This window comes from Eleutherodactylus coqui, chromosome 6 (assembly GCF_035609145.1).
Source record: "Eleutherodactylus coqui strain aEleCoq1 chromosome 6, aEleCoq1.hap1, whole genome shotgun sequence".
Lineage (NCBI taxonomy): Eukaryota > Metazoa > Chordata > Amphibia > Anura > Eleutherodactylidae > Eleutherodactylus > Eleutherodactylus coqui.
The window spans coordinates 38,038,855-38,058,531 of NC_089842.1; positions in this window are offsets into that span (position 1 = coordinate 38,038,855).

Below are 19,677 nucleotides of genomic sequence, written 5' to 3' on the forward strand. Positions count from 1 at the left end.
GCACGCAAGGTGACCGGGCTCAGGACACCCCCAACAGACCACCAATAGGGAGGAGCGTCTGATCGTCCGATAAGCACCAGCAGCTCCAACTGCTTTGTTGCCCATCGTTATACCCCTGTGCCTGTTGGAACCATTTTCAGGTGCTTGTGTGAAGGACACTTGATCTCATGGTGTCCATAACATGTACTGCCTTTGGCTCGTACCCATTGTTGCCTCTGTTTGCAGTTGTGTTGCAACTATGAAATTTGACGCTACAGAGTGGAATCGGGTTGTCTTCAGCACAAATCGAGGCTTAGTTTGGGTACTGGTGACAGCCGTGTTTGCGTCTGGAGATCTCAGGGGGAGCTCCTCAATTCTCTCTTTGCTGTAGAGCAGCACACTGCCCCCTGCTGGTGTGATGATCTGGGAGGCCAACGCATACGACGGTCAGTGACCCCTCTGTCTGTCTAATGCTACTCGGTTCCATCTAGAGACAAAGCCGTTCGGTTGCGGGAAGTCTTCTTTCATGCTCCCCGAATAGAGCAGAAAAGTGGAATGCTCAATTCCCTGTATATAGTGATATGGAGCATGCTGGTGTATATACAGGACATATACAGGTTATACCAGCATGCTCCATATCACTATATACAGGAGATATACATCCATAGTGATATGGTGCATGCTGGAACAACCTGGTAATTATATATGCACAGCTGGTATACGTTATACATCACCTGTATATACTGATATGGAGCATGCTGGTGTAACCTGAATAATTATATATGTACAGCTGGTATAAGGTATACATAACCTGTATATAGTGATATTACTGCATACAGGATGTATAGCTTATACCAGTAGCACATATATAATTATATACAGGGCATATACAGGTTATACCAGCATGCTCCATATTACTATATACAGGAGATATACATCCATAGTGATATGGAGCATGCTGGTGTGACCTGGATAATTATATATGTACAGCTGCTAAAAGTCTATATAATCATATATGCACAGCTGATATAATTCATACATCACCCGTATATAGTGATATTACTACATACAGGATGTATAACTTATACCAGTAGCACATATATAATTATATACAGGACATATACAGGTTATACCAGCATGCTCCATATCACTATATACAGGAGATATACATCCATAGTGATATGGGGCATGCTGGTACAACCTGGATATGTGCTCTATATAATTATATACGTACAGCTGTTATAAATCTATATAATTATGTATGTACATCTGGTATAATTTATACATCACCTGTATATAGTGATATAACAGCATGGTTACTACATACAGGATGTATAGCTTATACCAGTAGCACATGTATAATTATATACAGAACATACGCATGTTAAGTATTAGTGTATCTTGATGCCACCAGGAAACTAGGGGTTTGACAGGAAGAACGTCCTGTGGCTACAGGATGTCCTGAACATATCGCTGAGCTGTCATTGTCCCTCATACCACTACTAGGGGTGAGCGACTGTCGTATGCTATGAACCCCCAGACAATCACACCAGCAGGGGGCAGTGTACCACCCCTTAGCAAAGGCAGGATTGAACTGCTCACTCCAACATCTCCGGAGAGGAACACGGCCGTCATCAGTGCCAAAACTAAACCTGGATTTGCTGCTGAAGTCAACCCGGTTCCCCTATGTAGCATCCAGTTTCATCGTTCACGACATCACTGCAAACGGAGGTGATGGTGGGTGTCAAAAGCAGTACATGTAATGGGAGCCGTGAGACCAAATGTCCTTCGGCCAAGTGCCTGGAAATGGTTCTGACAGACACAGGGGTGTAACAATGGCGCCACCTGTCTCTGGATGGCGGATAACAAAACAGTTGGAGCTGCTGGTGCTTGTCAGACTATCAGATGCTCCTCTCTACTGGTGGTCTGCGTGAGCCCAGTCACCTTGTGTGCCCTCACACAACCACTGGTCCCAGCACCTCCTAACAGTCTGGTCAGATCATCCACTCTACTGGTGGTCTGTCGGGGGTCCTTAGACAGGTCATCTTGTGTGCCCTCACACATCCACTGCTCACAACACCTTCTAACAGTCTGGTTAGATGCTCCTCTCGACTGGTGGTCTGAATGAGCACAATCACCTTGTGTGTCCTCACATATCCACTGGTCCAAACACCTCCTAACAGTCTGGTCAGATGATCCCCTCTACTGGTGGTCTGTAGGGGGCGTCCTGAGCCTGGTCACCTTGTGTGCCCTCACACATCCACTGGTCCAAACACCTTCTAACAGTCTGCTCAGATGATCCCCTCTACTGGTGGTCTGTCGGGGGTCTTGAGTCTGGTCACCTTGTGTGCCCTCACACATCCACTGGTCCAAACACCTTCTAACAGTCTGGTCAGATGATCCCCTCTACTGGTGGTCTGTCGGGGGTCCTGAGCCTGGTCACCTTGTGTGCCCTCACACATCCACTGGTCCAAACACCTTCTAACAGTCTGGTCACATGATCCCCTCTACTGGTGGTCTGTCGGGGGTCTTGAGTCTGGTCACCTTGTGTGCCCTCACACATCCACTGGTCCCAACACCTCCTAACAGTCTGGTCAGACGATCCCCTCTACTAGTGGTCTGTCGGGGGTCCTGAGCCAGCTCACCTTGTGTGCCCTCACACATCCACTGGTCACAACACCCCCTAATAATCTGGTCAGAACGGCTCAGTGGGGGACAATTCATTGATACGACCATCCAACTTCTCACACCCCAATAATTAAAGGGGTATTCCCATTCATAGGATATGCCACAAAAGTCTAACAGATCGAGTCCCACCTATGAGATCTGCACCGAACTTTAAAACGAAGTCCCCCTGGATCGGGTTAATGAGGTGATGATCGAGTGCAGAGAAACTGCCAAGTGGGCTGCTCTACATCATTTCTATAACTCCCATAGAAATGAATGAAAGTTACAGAAACAGCAAAGCGCAGCCCACTCAGTTGTTTTTGTACTCCTGACCACACTTGTACAGAGGAGTATTTCTAATGCTGCCATGAGTGGCTAAGATGGAATACCTCTTTAAGGCTCACTGATCCTCCAAGGATCTGACTACTGGGTCTTACCCCACCTTTGTACCACAACATGGCCTAGTAGTGAAAAGCAGACAAACTCCCCCATAGGCCAGTAGATAAAGGCAAAGTGGGTGATCCCTAAATAAGTCCTTCCAGTATGTCCAATTATATATTATACATCCCCATCCTTTTTCTACACGTTTACACCTATTTTGACAGTATTAAAAACTGTTGGAAGAAAGAGGCGTGGCTAAAGACAGGGGCCATATTTCTAAAGACAGGCCTCTCTTATAAAAGTAACGTTCAGCCATGGCAAGTTTGCATGTTACTGGGGGCATTGATGTGGTAATTGTTGGCTGGATAGTTATCTAACATGTGTGGCGGCAAGGGGGGGGGTTGGGAACGAGGGGGAATAATATACACTCATTGTCAAAAACAATCGTGTCCCTAGAAAAAGTTGTCATTTTGCTGCAAAGCTCAGCATGCAGTTCCATCTCAGGCAGATATGTAAATGATGAGTGTTGTGTGATTAGATGAACAGTCTTGTCACCTGAGGCCCTAAAAGTGGTTTACCCCTTGGCCTATAAAAGGCTCTCGGAGGCTCCTTGTGTGTAGTGACCTCTTCTGCCGCTTGTGTAGAGCTTGTTGACCACTGGACGCCTCTATGACGCAGAGAAGAAATTTCACCCCATTACCAGAGTCTGAGAGGGGCGCATTATTGGTGTTTGAGAAGCTGGATGGTCATATCAACAAATTGCCCCCCACCGGGCCGTTCTGACCAGACTGTTAGGTAGTGTTGGGATCAGTAGATGTTGGAGGGCACACAAGGTGACCGGGCTGAGGGCGCCCCCTACAGACCACCAGTCGAGAGGAGTGTCTAGCCAGACTGTTAGGAGGTCTTAGGACCAGTGGATGTTTATGGCGCACACAAGGTCACCAGGCTCAGGACGCCCCCTACAGAACACCAGTAGAGAGTAGCGTCTGACCAGACTGTTAGGAGGTGTTGGGACCAGTGGATGTGTGAGGGCACGCAAGGTGACCGGGCTCAGGACACCCCCAACAGACCACCAGTAGGGAGGAGCGTCTGATCGTCCGATAAGCACCAGCAGCTCCAACTGCTTTGTTGCCCATCGTTATACCCCTGTGCCTGTTGGAACCATTTTCAGGTGCTTGTGTGAAGGACACTTGATCTCATGGTGTCCATAACATGTACTGCCTTTGGCTCGTGCCCATTGTTGCCTCTGTTTGCAGTTGTATTGCAACTATGAAATTTGACGCTACAGAGTGGAATCGGGTTGTCTTCAGCACAAATCGAGGCTTAGTTTGGGTACTGGTGACAGCCGTGTTCGCGTCTGGAGATCTCAGGGGGAGCTCCTCAATTCTCTCTTTGCTGTAAAGCAGCACACTGCCCCCTGCTGGTGTGATGATCTGGGAGGCCAACGCATACGACGGTCAGTGACCCCTCTGTCTGTCTAATGCTGCTCGGTTCCATCTAGAGACAAAGCCGTTCGGCTGCGGGAAGTCTTCTTTCATGCTCCCCGAATAGAGCAGAAAAGTGGAATGCTCAATTCCCTGTATATAGTGATATGGAGCATGCTGGTGTATATACAGGACATATACAGGTTATACCACATGCTCCATATCACTATATACAGGAGATATACATCCATAGTGATATGGAGCATGCTGATGTGACCTGGATAATTATATATGTACAGCTGCTAAAAGTCTATATAATTATATATGCACAGCTGATATAATTCATACATCACCCGTATATAGTGATATTACTACATACAGGATGTATAGCTTATACCAGTAGCACATATATAAGTATATACAGGACACATACAGGTTATACCAGCATGCTCCATTTCACTATATACAGGAGATATACATCCATAGTGATATGGGGTATGCTGGTGTAACCTGGATATGTGCTCTATATAATTATATACGTACAGCTGTTATAAATCTATATAATTATGTATGTACATCTGGTATAATTTATACATCACCTGTATATAGTGATATAACAGCATGGTTACTACATACAGGATGTATAGCTTATACCAGTAGCACATATATAATTATATACAGAACATACGCATGTTAAGTATTAGCGTATCTTGATGCCACCAGGAAACTAGAGGTTTGACAGGAGGAACGTCCCTGTCACTCCCCCAGCTCCTGATAGGGTCAAGAAGCAAAGGTCCTGTAATTGGCTAAATTGTATGGGGAAGCGCCGTACTCAGTGAGTGAGGAGTGCCCGGTGTGTGTAATGGGCCGCTTACCTGCTACCTATGGCTGGGATCGGTGTATCTGCTACTATATACTTCTGCTTTGTGTCAGTCAGTTAGGTCTTATTCACACGAACACATTTGCGCTGTGTATTATGCTTGTAAAACGCCTGCGTACAATACGCAGTGAATAGAACCCATCGATTTAAATGGGCTCGTTCACATGCACGTATTCTGTTTGAGCAAAAATATACGCAGCGTGTTCGCTTTTCATGCGTATTGAGCACAAAAATAGCGCATATCTAATTAAACTGAATTGCCCATTAAGATCGCTGGGAGCGTGCTTACGTGTGTTTTTTGCGCGCGCAAATACGCAGGAGCATATGTGAGCAAAAAATATAGTAACATACATGCGCACAGAAATGCAACACCTGTAGCGCAAATATGCATCGCTAATGCGTGCGGAAATATGCCGGCCTTAAGGCTCCTTCACACGGGCGTATGCGTTGTTGTGCGCGGCTCAGCGCAATATATTTGTGCTATGTGCGAGGCTTTTTTGCATCCACAATGGCGTATTTTACTGTACTTTTTGCACATGGCCATTTGCGTGCAGCAGACAAACCCGTCAATGGGTTTTATTCTCTATGTATTGTGTATGTACATTTTGCACACGCAAATCTGTCCGTGTGAAGGAGCCCCCAGAAGCGGCTTCAGATGTGGTGGGGGAATGTAGTGTAACGCCCCTTCTAGAACCCGCCACAGACCCCACATAAGGACCCAGTGATACAACGCAGATAACGCAACGTCTGACATTAAGTCTCTGATATTGTCCATCCGGCTGCTGTGGTGGATTACCATATTGTGTGACTGCAGCCTTATATTATATCGGGATAGCGGATGATGGACCCAGAATAGTCCGGTTCTGCTCCAGATCAGCATGGTCTATGGAGAAATCTTCTCTAACTCATCCTGGTGACTGTGAGATATAATAACCCTGAGAAGAACGACACGAGAGCCGCTTGTTGTTACACCTTTATTTATTAGCAATAAGCAGTGGAGCCAATAATAATAATGACTTATATCCTATGTAATAACGAGGGTGGTGACTCCTAAGTCAGGTCATCGGTCACATCTGCAGCGGAGGATCCTTCTGGAGCCTCCGGCACAGATCCAGCATGACGTCCCAAAAAAGATAGCTCAGTATGCTGCACTATGTCATCCGGGAAACATTCTGTCATCATGCAGGAAGCCAAACGGATCCCATTATAGTCAATGAGGTCCAATTGGCGCCGTCCAGGTTTATATGTTGTTCAGCTCCTAGGATGGAGACAAACAGAACAACCCAGCGCTGGTGTGACCCCCATAATGGGAGCATTCAGCACTTGTCATATATAGCACTTAGCATTATTCTGGGGTCCGGAGTTAGGAGCCACACCCCAAAGATCCAGAGGAAGGCGAAGAAAACCCCCGGAGAGCTTAGTCTCAGGGGGAAAAATAATTCCTTCCTGACCCCAAATGTGGCGATCGGATGTCACCCTGGATCTCATCTACCCTCCTGCTTAATGCTGCACATAATCCTGCCCCGAGGAGCTTACAATCTAGGGAGACGGACCTTACCTCTCAATGACTTTATGACCGTATGGATACAGATGGTGTAAAAAATCTACAAGCGTTTGTGCGTATATATGTATAGTGTACGTCTGTGCGTATATATGTAGAATAGTGTGCGTCTGTGCATATATATGTAGAATAGTGTGCGTATGTGCGTATATATGTAGAATAGTGTACGTCTGTGCGTATATATATGTAGAATAGTGTGCGTCTGCGTATATATGTAGTATTTTAGTGTGCGTCTGTGCGTATATGTAGAATAGTGTACGTCTGTGTGTATATATGTAGAATAGTGTGCGTCTGTGCGTATATATTCAGAATGGTGTGCGTCTGTGTATATATTAAAAATGGTAAAAGAAATAGCAAAAAATACTATAAATGAAGAGCGCATTTAGACGGCTGTGTGCGAGTTAGCTCCAATTCTTCTCACACGGACCATTTGTCTGCGTAACAACATCCATGTATGAGTAGCCTGATGAGTTATAATGTGTCCGTGTGCGTCTGTAAAATACACAGCCAGCCCAGATATGAATAAACACTTGTGTGAATGGGCCCCTAGCAAGCTGTGATGATGATCAGGGCAGCAATGTGTCTGGTCATTAAGAGGTTAAGGCTTACAATGTAATATCATATCTTATAATACGGAGAGGATTCCTGCCAATCAAGGCTTACAATACACTGACGTGACAAGTTAGGTCCTGCTCCTAAGAGCTTACAGTCTAAAGGAACCCTCTCACTACACACCTATAACAGTATGTTTAGATGACGCAGTTCAGCTCGGATTTTCTCCTTGTGGATTCGCCTCTAAAAACCACAGCAGAAATCCAGGCCAATAATAATAATGACTTATATCCTAGGGCACAGGTGTCAAACACAAGACCCGCGGCCGAATGTATGTGTATATGTAATATATGTATGTGCACCTGTGTGTGTGTATGTGTGTGTGTGTATATATATATATATATATATATGTGTGTGTGTGTGTGTCTGTACGTATATTTGTATGATAGTGTGCGTTTGTGCTATATGTGTAGAATAGTGTGCGTATATGTGTACAATGGTGTGTGTCTGCGCGTATATGTGTACAATGGTGTGCGCCTGTGCGTATATGTGTACAATGGTGTGCGTCTGTGCGTATATATGCAGAATGGTGTACGTCTGTGCGTATATATGTGCAGAATGGTGTGCGTCTGTGCGTATATATGTAGACTAGTGTGCGTCTGTGTGTATATATGTAGAATAGTGTGTGTATGTGTGTATATATGTATGTTAGTGTGCGTATATGAGTAGAACAGTGTGCATCTGTGCATATATATTTAGAATAGTGTGCAACTGTGTATACATTTATATATGTATAATAATAGTTTGCGCCTGTGTGTATATACAGTATATATATATATGTATAATAGTGTGCGCCACTGGCCACTATGGGGGACCTTATTACCAATCGGGCCACTATGGGGTTCATTTTTACTATACTGTCTTACAATTAGAATTGGCCCTTTGAAGGCAGCCATAAGGCTGATGTGGCCCTCTGTGAAAATGAGTTTGACACCCCTGCCCTAGCGAGACTGACCTTACCTCTCAATGACTTTATGACCGTATGGATACAAATGGTGTAAAAGATCTAACATCTGCCTGATGGAGAAGCTTCTCTTAAAAATGGTAAAAGAAAAAGCAAAAAAATACCACAAATTAAGGGCGCATTCAGACAGCTGTGTGCGAGCTGTGTGCGTGGTTCTTACACGGACCATCAGTCTGTGTGAAAACTCCCACATATGAGTAGCCTGATGGGCTATAATGAGTCCATGTGCCGTCTGTAAAATACACGGCCAGCACAGATACACCTGTGTGAATGGGTCCTTAAGAAGGAAGCTGTGATGATGATCAGGGCAACAATGTGTCTGGTCATTAAGAGGTTAAGGCTTACAATGTAATATCATATCTTATAATACAGAGAGCATTCCGGTCAATTAAATTTTACAATATACTGATGTGACAAGTTAGGTCCTGCTCCTAAGAGCTTACAGTCTAAAGGAAGGAACCCTCTCATTACACACCTAATAGATGTCACCCTGGATCTCATCTACCCTCCTGCTTAGTGCTGCACATAATCCTGCCCAGAGGAGCTTACAATCTAGGGAGACGAACCTTACCTCTCAATGACTTTATGACCGTATGGATACAAATGGTGTAAAAAATCTAACATCTGCCTGATGGAGAAGCGTCTGTGCGTATATATGTAGAATAGTGTACGTCTGTGCGTATATATGTAGAATAGTGTGCGTCTGTGTGTATATATGTAGAATAGTGTGCGTCTGTGCGTATATATGTAGAATAGTGTACGTCTGTGCGTATATATGTAGAATAGTGTGCGTCTGTGCGTATATGTAGAATAGTGTACGTCTGTGCGTATATATGTAGAATAGTGTGCGTCTGTGCGTATATGTAGAATAGTGTACGTCTGTGTGTGTATATATGTAGAATAGTGTGCGTCTGTGCGTGTATATTCAGAATGGTGTGCGTCTGTGTATATATGTAAAATAGTGTGCGTCTGTGCGTATATATTCAGAATGGTGTGCGTCTGTGTATATATATGTCTCTTAAAAATGGTAAAAGAAATAGCAAAAAATACCATAAATTAAGAGCGCATTCAGACGGCTGTGCGCGAGTTCGCTCCAATTCTTCTCACACGGACCATTTGTCTGCGTGACAACGCCCACATATGAGAAGCCTGATGGGCTATAATGTGTCCATGTGCGGACTGTGAAACACACGGACAACATATAGACCTGTGTGAATGGGTCCTTAAGAAGGAAGCTGTGATGATGATCAGGGCAACGATGTGTCTGGTCATTAAGAGGTTAAGGCTTACAATGTAATATCATATCTTATAATACAGAGAGCATTCCGGTCAATTAAATTTTACAATATACTGATGTGACAAGTTAGGTCCTGCTCCTAAGAGCTTACAGTCTAAAGGAAGGAACCCTCTCATTACACACCTAATAGATGTCACCCTGGATCTCATCTACCCTCCTGCTTAGTGCTGCACATAATCCTGCCCCGAGGAGCTTACAATCTAGGGAGACGAACCTTACCTCTCAATGACTTTATGACCGTATGGATACAAATGGTGTAAAAAATCTAACATCTGCCTGATGGAGAAGCGTCTGTGCGTATATATGTAGAATAGTGTACGTCTGTGCGTATATATGTAGAATAGTGTGCGTCTGTGCGTATATGTAGAATAGTGTGCGTCTGTGCGTATATGTAGAATAGTGTACGTCTGTGCGTATATATGTAGAATAGTGTGCGTCTGTGCGTATATGTAGAATAGTGTACGTCTGTGTGTATATATGTAGAATAGTGTGCGTCTGTGCGTATATATTCAGAATGGTGTGCGTCTGTGTATATATGTAAAATAGTGTGCGTCTGTGCGTATATATTCAGAATGGTGTGCGTCTGTGTATATATATGACTCTTAAAAATGGTAAAAGAAATAGCAAAAAATACCATAAATTAAGAGCGCATTCAGACGGCTGTGTGCGAGTTCGCTCCAATTCTTCTCACACGGACCATTTGTCTGCGTGACAACGCCCACATATGAGAAGCCTGATGGGCTATAATGTGTCCATGTGCGGACTGGGAAACACACGGACAACATATAGACCTGTGTGAATGGGTCCTTAAGAAGGAAGCTGTGATGATGATCTGGGCAGCAATATGTCTGGTCATTAAGAGGTTAAGGCTTACAATGTAATATCATATCTTATAATACAGAGAGCATTCCGGTCAATTAAATTTTACAATATACTGATGTGACAAGTTAGGTCCTGCTCCTAAGAGCTTACAGTCTAAAGGAAGGAACCCTCTCATTACACACCTAATAGATGTCACCCTGGATCTCATCTACCCTCCTGCTTAGTGCTGCACATAATCCTGCCCCGAGGAGCTTACAATCTAGGGAGACGAACCTTACCTCTCAATGACTTTATGACCGTATGGACACAAATGGTGTAAAAAATCTAACGTCTGCCTGATGGAGAAGCGTCTGTGCGTATATATGTAGAATAATGTATGTCTGTGCGTATATATGTAGAATAGTGTGCGTCTGTGTGTATATATGTAGAATAGTGTGCGTCTGTGCGTATATATGTAGAATAGTGTACGTCTGTGCGTATATATGTAGAATAGTGTGCGTCTGTGCGTATATGTAGAATAGTGTACGTCTGTGCGTATATATGTAGAATAGTGTGCCTCTGTGCGTATATGTAGAATAGTGTACGTCTGTGTGTATATATGTAGAATAGTGTACGTCTGTGTGTATATATGTAGAATAGTGTGCGTCTGTGTGTATATATTCAGAATAGTGTGCGTCTGTGTATATATGTAAAATAGTGTGCGTCTGTGCGTATATATTCAGAATGGTGTGCGTCTGTGTATATATATGTCTCTTAAAAATGGTAAAAGAAATAGCAAAAAATACCATAAATTAAGAGCGCATTCAGACGGCTGTGTGCGAGTTAGCTCCAATTCTTCTCACACGGACCATTTGTCTGCGTGACAACGCCCACATATGAGAAGCCTGATGGGCTATAATGTGTCCATGTGCGGACTGGGAAACACACGGACAACATATAGACCTGTGTGAATGGGTCCTTAAGTAGGAAGCTCTCCCGATGATCAGGGTAAGGGCGGCTTCAGATGACCCAATACGCAGTAAGGCTCACCCAGGGCAACGTATTTCCACATGAACGCGGTCGGATGAGGTACATTTGCACGCGTGTCCACGCATAGTATTGTACTTTTTGCGCAAGCAGGGCCTGTTCAAAACACGCGCACGCAACACACCCTTTTTGTAGATTTTAAAGACTATTTAGGTGAATGATGTCCAGATGTGTTCTGCTTTCGCGCTTTTGCGCAGTGTTTCACGCATCACCTTGCGTATTTGTGCAGCTCCCATAGACTTTTGTACGGGCCTTTGCTGGGCAAAACGCAGAAAGATAGAGCAGGCCCTGCTTTTATTCCCGCGGGGTGAAATGCACGCCCCAAACCAGTTCATGAGGACGAATACATTGAAACGGAGGGTTACATTCTCTGCGTTTGTCTGTGAAATACACGGCCGGCGCAGCCTGATTATGATCAGGGCAGCCATGTGTCTGGTCATTAAGAGGTTAAGGCTTACAATGTAATATCACATCTTATAACACAGAGAGCATTCCGGCCAATCAAGGCTTACAATACACTGATGTGACAAGTGAGGTCCTGCTCCTAAGAGCTTACAGTCTAAAGGAACCCTCTCACTGCACACCTATAAGCTATACAGGTATACACTAATGTCCGAACCCCGTAATAAATGTGGCAGATGGTGTCCCACGAGGCCCCAGCAGTGATCATAGAAGACGTTCAGATCCTTCTCCCTCCGATCCTAGAATATCTCCGGCATGGACATATGTGACTCTATAGCAGACGGTGGTTGTGTAGCCGGAATACATATCTGACGTTCTTCCTCTCTCCGTCCGCCATGTGGATCGTCCTCGTCAGCTTCCTCCATCCTCTTCATGTAGGTCTGAGCGGCTCCAGCCATGTATGGTCGTCTATACAAGAACATCACTGAGATGTCTTAGAATGTTCTCAGGTATTGTTGCCTTTTGACATCATAGAATGTTCCCAACCAATCACAGTGCAGCTTACATTTTACCTCAGCAGCATAAAAGCTGCATTGTGATTGGTTGCTATGGGCACCACACCATTATAAATGCTGCCTAAAAGAAAATTTGTCTTTGTCGCCCATAGCAACCAATCACAGCACAGCTTCTATTTTACCTCGGCAGCATAGTAACCAATCACAGCACAGCTTCTATTTTACCTCGGCAGCATAGTAAGTAACCAATCACAGCACAGCTTCTATTTTACCTCGGCAGTATAGTAACCAATCACAGCACAGCTTTCATTTCTTATACTGCTGAGGTAAAATGAAAGTTGCGCTGGGATTGGTTGCTATGGCAACAGAGACAGATTTTCTTGTAGACAGCTTCCATAGGAGTGTGGTGCCGGCCTACCTTTCCATGGCCGCCCTGTATTATCAGTCACACATATGTATGGAAATATGATTTTGTTTGTTACCCCACTGCAGTCATCTTCTCCTCCTTCTGAAATGGCTGATAACAGGGAGCAATAGATAACATTTAAGAGGAGGAGATATTGGAGCACGTGATGAATCACTGGGATGATTCGGCCTCATGTTAGTGATGGGAATAATTATGGCCGTTCTGCTCACTCTGTTGCTGATATGTCGGACCGCACACTTATGGCGGTTTGTGTGAATTAGTAGCAGCCGGGCAAATATTTAGGTCAGCGTTCTGGACAATCCGTAAAATACGGGTTTAATTATTTGTTTAGTAGATTATTTTTGCCGAATTCCAACCACATAAATGCGTTAGATATTGTTTTCCCGCACAGACTCTGACACCCTTTTCACCCCCTCAGGCCGGGCTCACACGAGCGGGTCAGATTCTGCATGTGGGAGGCCCGCTGCGGATTCCGGTTTTGAGCCCGGCCGGTGACTCTCCGTACGGCACTTTAAAACCTGCAAATCTCTTGCAGGTTTTTGATGCATCTTTTAATTGTATGTAAAGTGTGCAATCATATACAGGAGATACTGAGATACCCAGGTTATACCAGCATGCTCCATATCACTATATACAGGAGATACTGAGATACCCAGGTTATACCAGCATGCTCCATATCACTATATACAGGAGATACTGAGATACCCAGGTTATACCAGCATGCTCCATATCACTATATACAGGAGATACTGAGATACCCAGGTTATACCAGCATGCTCCATATCACTATATACAGGAGATACTGAGATACCCAGGTTATACCAGCATGCTCCATATCACTATATACAGGAGATACTGAGATACCCAGGTTATACCAGCATGCTCCATATCACTATATACAGGAGATACTGAGATACCCAGGTTATACCAGCATGCTCCATATCACTATATACAGGAGATACTGAGATACCCAGGTTATACCAGCATGCTCCATATCACTATATACAGGAGATACTGAGATACCCAGGTTATACCAGCATGCTCCATATCACTATATACAGGAGATACTGAGATACCCAGGTTATACCAGCATGCTCCATATCACTATATACAGGAGATACTGAGATACCCAGGTTATACCAGCATGCTCCATATCACTATATACAGGAGATACTGAGATACCCAGGTTATACCAGCATGCTTTATATCACTATATGAAGGAGTTACTGAGATACCCAGGTTATACCAGCATGCTCCATATCACTATATACAGGAGATACTGAGATACCCAGGTTATACCAGCATGCTTTATATCACTATATACAGGAGTTACTGAGTTACCCAGGTTATACCAGCATGCGGAAAGCGGATGGACCCCATTATAGTCAATGAGTCCGTCTGATGCTGCTCAGTTCCGTCTAAAGACAAAGCCATTCGGTTGCGGGAAGTCTTCTTTCATGCTCCCTGAATAGAGCAGAAAAGTGGAATCCCCAATTCCCTGTATATAGTGAAATGGAGCATGCTGGTGTAACCTGGATAATTATATACGTACAGCTGCTAGAAGTCTATATAATTATATATGTACAGCTGGTATATGTTATACATCTCCTGTATATAGTGATATTACTACATACAGGATGTATAGCTTGTACCAGTAGCACATATATAATTATATACAGGACATATACAGCTTATACCACATGCTCCATATCACTATATACAGGAGATATACACCCATAGTGATATGGGGCATGCTGGTGTAACCTGGATAATTATATATGTACAGCTGCTAGAAGTCTATATAATTATATATGCACAGCTGGTATATATACGAGGGACAATGACAGCTCAGCGATACGTTCATGACCAGGGTAGGTTACATTAACCACTTAGTGGCCACCAAAATCTCTTACCAATAAATACTAAACACAATATTTCGGGTAAATTGGCCACAGCAGCTGTTTTATTAATACAAACATTAAAACATAAAATACTTCCATTTTTTAACCTCCCCAGTGGGGGGGAATCCTTGGAGCCACAAACAATCAGGTGCTTGAAACTTCCTTGATAAAGATGTACCTTGCCCACACTCGTACAAACCAATTCATGGGCACCACTAGCTGCCCGTTGGGTGGCTAAAATATAAATGAGGCCAGGAGGGATAACTGCCCCTCGTTAACCGCATCCCGTAGCACCCAACACTAACTTAACAAAAAGGAGGGAGTATTACCCAGTGAGGTGGTCCTCACCCAGAACTCCCGCCCCCCCCACACATACACACAATTTACAACAGACTCCAAGGACCCCCCACCCGCCACAGCCAGCACTGCTTATACCTAAGCCTGCACCGCACCCACCAACTGAAGTGCCTTTTCAACTCCAAGCATGCCCACAAATCTATACCGATACCATTGAGATGGACCCTGTCCTCCAACCAATAATTACCTTCCCCTCTTTCCAGGTCAAAATGTCTAACACTAATCCCCCCATTCCACACTACGAAAGCTGATATCTGCCTATTGATTTTTATTCTATTAATACTTTCAATGGATCTCGCCCCCCTCGAAGTCTTCCTCACGACTATCTCTGACCACTCTATTACCATATCTGGGAAGAGACATCGCAATCTTTAAATATCAGATTGGATGTCCCTTCTCAGGTCTCACGCAGGACAACTCACCAGGTCATTCCCACCAACATGCAAAACTAGCATATCCAGGCTTCTATCCCTGCCCACACACTAATGTGCTTCCTGCAATACGTGTCTCCACAACATCCCTCGCCTACCTATCCACCAAATTACAGCATTCTCTTCTTAAAATTTAATTGTTAACCATTTGGACGCGCTCTTGCCTGTTTTGCCACCCTGTAGACGTAGGAATGGCCCAACAGTCATACTAATGCAGGGGAATTTTGACCTGTGAAATAAAAGCACAACATCAGTCCAAAAAACTCAACAACCCAACTAAACAACTCCCTTTAAAATTTACTTCCACTCATCCCTTCAGGCTGAATATATAACCTAAAAAGATTTGATTGCCATCTCCCAATCCTCTTAATTGTCTCGGACCCCAAACCTCTCTCAAAAGCTTCAGTCGCTGCCCCAATTCGAAACGAGTGTGAAGAATACACGCCTCCTACCCCGAAATCACCTAAAACTAGTTTAAAAACTTTGCCAAACTTAAATTTAGAAAGGAAAGTTCCATCCTTATGCCTAAACAGCGGTCCTTGTTCCCCAACAACTGAAGCCCGATAAGCTAAGAAACGATCCACCGGACACATTAAAGCCCCTGGCACCTTTGCTAACCACACCGTCTTACCTTTACCTGCTTGATTGGTTTTTGACCTATGCAATAGTATCTCTAATCCCTTATTGAGGACCCGAAACTCTCTCAAATTTAAACCCCCTTAACCCTTTTACTGAGAAACACTAGTTCAGTTACTCTAAAAGCCCCCAAAAAGGCAAACGCAAAGACACATTGAAAAAGGCTGGATTTATAACTTTTCATACAACACTTATCTAAACTGCACCCCATCCTTTCCAGAATTTCAAAAGTAACCGGCTTCCTCAAATCTCTTGCCACCTTACCTCTCCTATATCGCTTCAACACCCGTCTCACCAAAAAATTCTTTGTCACATCCCTTAAACCCCTCAACTGAAAACCAAAAGCCAACGCAGAAACCATGCGGTTTACTTTAGCTATTGACCATCCCTTAATAGATGCCTCCCTTAAAAAAAGTAAAAAATCACTGACTGCATCTTCTTCATGCCGCACCTCTTCCTTCCCACCAAGCCAATTCTCCCATTCTTGCCAAGCTGTATCATTGACCTTGCTAATGAACCCCGAATTAAAGGAGATGTCCCGCGCCGAAACGGGTTTTTTTTTTTTTAAACCCCCCCCCCCCCCCCCCCCGTTCGGCGCGAGACAACCCCGATGCAGGGGTTAAAAAACCCACCCGCACAGCGCTTACCTGAATCCCGGCGGTCCGGCGTCTTCATACTCACCTGCTGAAGATGGCCGCCGGGATCCTCTGTCTTCATGGACCGCAGGGCTTCTGTGCGGTCCATTGCCGATTCCAGCCTCCTGATTGGCTGGAATCGGCACGTGACGGGGCGGAGCTACACGGAGCTACACGGAGCCCCATAGAGAAGAGGAGAAGACCCGGACTGCGCAAGCGCGGCTAATTTGGCCATCGGAGGGCGAAAATTAGTCGGCACCATGGAGACGAGGACGCCAGCAACGGAGCAGGTAAGTATAAAACTTTTTATAACTTCTGTATGGCTCATAATTAATGCACAATGTACATTACAAAGTGCATTATTATGGCCATGCAGAAGTGTATAGACCCACTTGCTGCCTCGGGACAACCCCTTTAAACTTTCCACTGCACATCGACCAGTGTCCAAAGTTCCAGAGAACATGGACATCCCTTTTTCGCTGCGTCCGGCACCAGGGAACAAAAATGATCTCACTGGAAATGAGAAAGGGAATCTGCTATAGAATTGTCTACTCCAGGAACATGCTCCGCAACCACCCATGCATTCAGGGGCAAACACAATAACACCATGTGGCGTAACAAGTCCACTACTAGTGGTGAACGCGCCGATATTGAATGGATGGCTTGGACTACTCCCAGGTTATCGCAATGAAAACGTACTTTTTTGTTGCGAAACCAACTCCCCCACACTGAAACTGCAACTACAATTGGAAATAATTAAAAAAAAATCTAATTCCTGGTTAGCCCAGCTGTTACCCATTGAACAGGCCACGGAGTAACACACCATTCACCTTTAAAAAAAAAGTCTCCGAACCCGCTGTCCCTGCTGCATCTGTGAACAGTTCACAGTCAAAATTGCTCAACTTTTTTCCAAAAACAATGACCTTCCATTGTATCCGACCAGAAATTCAGCCCAAACATCCAAGTCCGCTTTCATTCCCTTCGACACGCAAAGAAAATTAGGCCCTGACTTTACTCCAGCCGTAGCCTCTGCTATTTGCCCCATCGGCATAATGCGACAGGCAAAATTTGATTTCCCTAACAACGACTGTAAAGTCCTGAGAGTCACCTTCCTCGTCTGCCGTATGCCCTGTAAATCACGTTGCAGCTGAATCAATTTGTCCTCCGGCAAACTGCATTCCATGTTCTCAAAGAAACAGCCAACAAACGCCAACAAAACGACGTCTTGCGCGCGGAAATATCCGCCACCCGTCAGCGGATCCTCGAGATACTGGACCAACGCTCACTAGCACTCAGAGATAAACTCAAAAAGGGTTCCTTCGAATATGGCGACAAATGCGGCAGCCACCTAGCTAGGACACTACACCCCAGGACACCGCTCACATACATCCCCAAAATTCAAACCAACAGAGGTCAAATAGTACACAGCACCACGGACATCCTAAAGGAATTTAAAACCTTCTATAACAAACTATACAATATCAAAACTGACTCTCTAACACCCCCACCAAGCCACAAAGACGAGATAGATGCCTACCTGACAGATCACGCCCCCAGACGCCTGACCCCCGTGGAAATCGAAGACCTAGAACTAGACTTCGCCCCCCAGGAACTGGCAGACATAATAAAAAATTTGAAAATAAATAAGAGCCCGGGCCCGGACGGGTATACAGCCAGATTCTACAAACTCTTCGCCGAGGAGCTATCTCCTATGGTATTAGAGGCATTCAACATGATAAACAAAAACTGCCCCTTCCCACAACAGGCCCTTCAGGCCCACATATCGGTCATACTCAAACCAGACAAGGATCCCTCGGCTTGCGGGAGCTACAGACCAATTTCACTAATAAATATTGACATTAAAATGTTCGCCAAATTGATCGCCAACAGACTGCAGAGTGTGATCCCGCGACTGATCCATCTGGAGCAGGTCGGCTTCGTCCCAGGCAGAGAGGCAAGGGACAACACTATCAAAACGATGTCCCTAATAGCCAGGGCCAAACAATCCAAGACCCCTTTATGCCTCCTGTCAATTGATGCAGAGAAGGCTTTTGAAAGGGTGAGTTGGTCCTTCCTCTCTGCCACGCTGGGAAAAATCGGAATGGGCCCACGGATGCTCCAGAGGGTCATGGTGCTATACCACGATCCTACAGCAAGAATTAGGGTGAACGGGACACTGTCAGAACCCTTTAAAGTGAGAAACGGAACGAGACAGGGGTGCCCGCTTTCGCCCTTCCTGTATATACTGACAATGGAAACCATGGCAAATGCAATCAGGAAAAATGACTCAATTAAAGGTCTAAAGGTAGGCTCAGAGGAGCATAAAATGTCACTTTTTGCAGATGACTTGCTACTTTACCTATCGAACCCCCGGGTGGGCATGCCCGTCCTATTGAGAGAATTCGAAAAGTTTGGAAGGGTCAACAATTATAAAATCAATGCCCAGAAGTCGGAGGCCCTAAATGTCTCCCTCCCGCAGGCCGAGGTCTCCCATCTAAAGTCGGTACTCCCATTTCGCTGGGTCAACTCTCATATCAAATACTTAGGAGCCCGGATTCCAACAGACCCCACACAGGCTTTCAAACTAAATTACACACCCTTTGTCGTAAAACTGGAAAGAGACTTAGACAGATGGAATCCTCTATATCTATCCTGGAACAGGCGAGTAAACGCCATAAAAATGGACGTACTACCCCGTTTCCTCTATATATGTCAAACAATCCCGATTAGACTTCCAGGCCTCTACCTTAAAAAAATTAG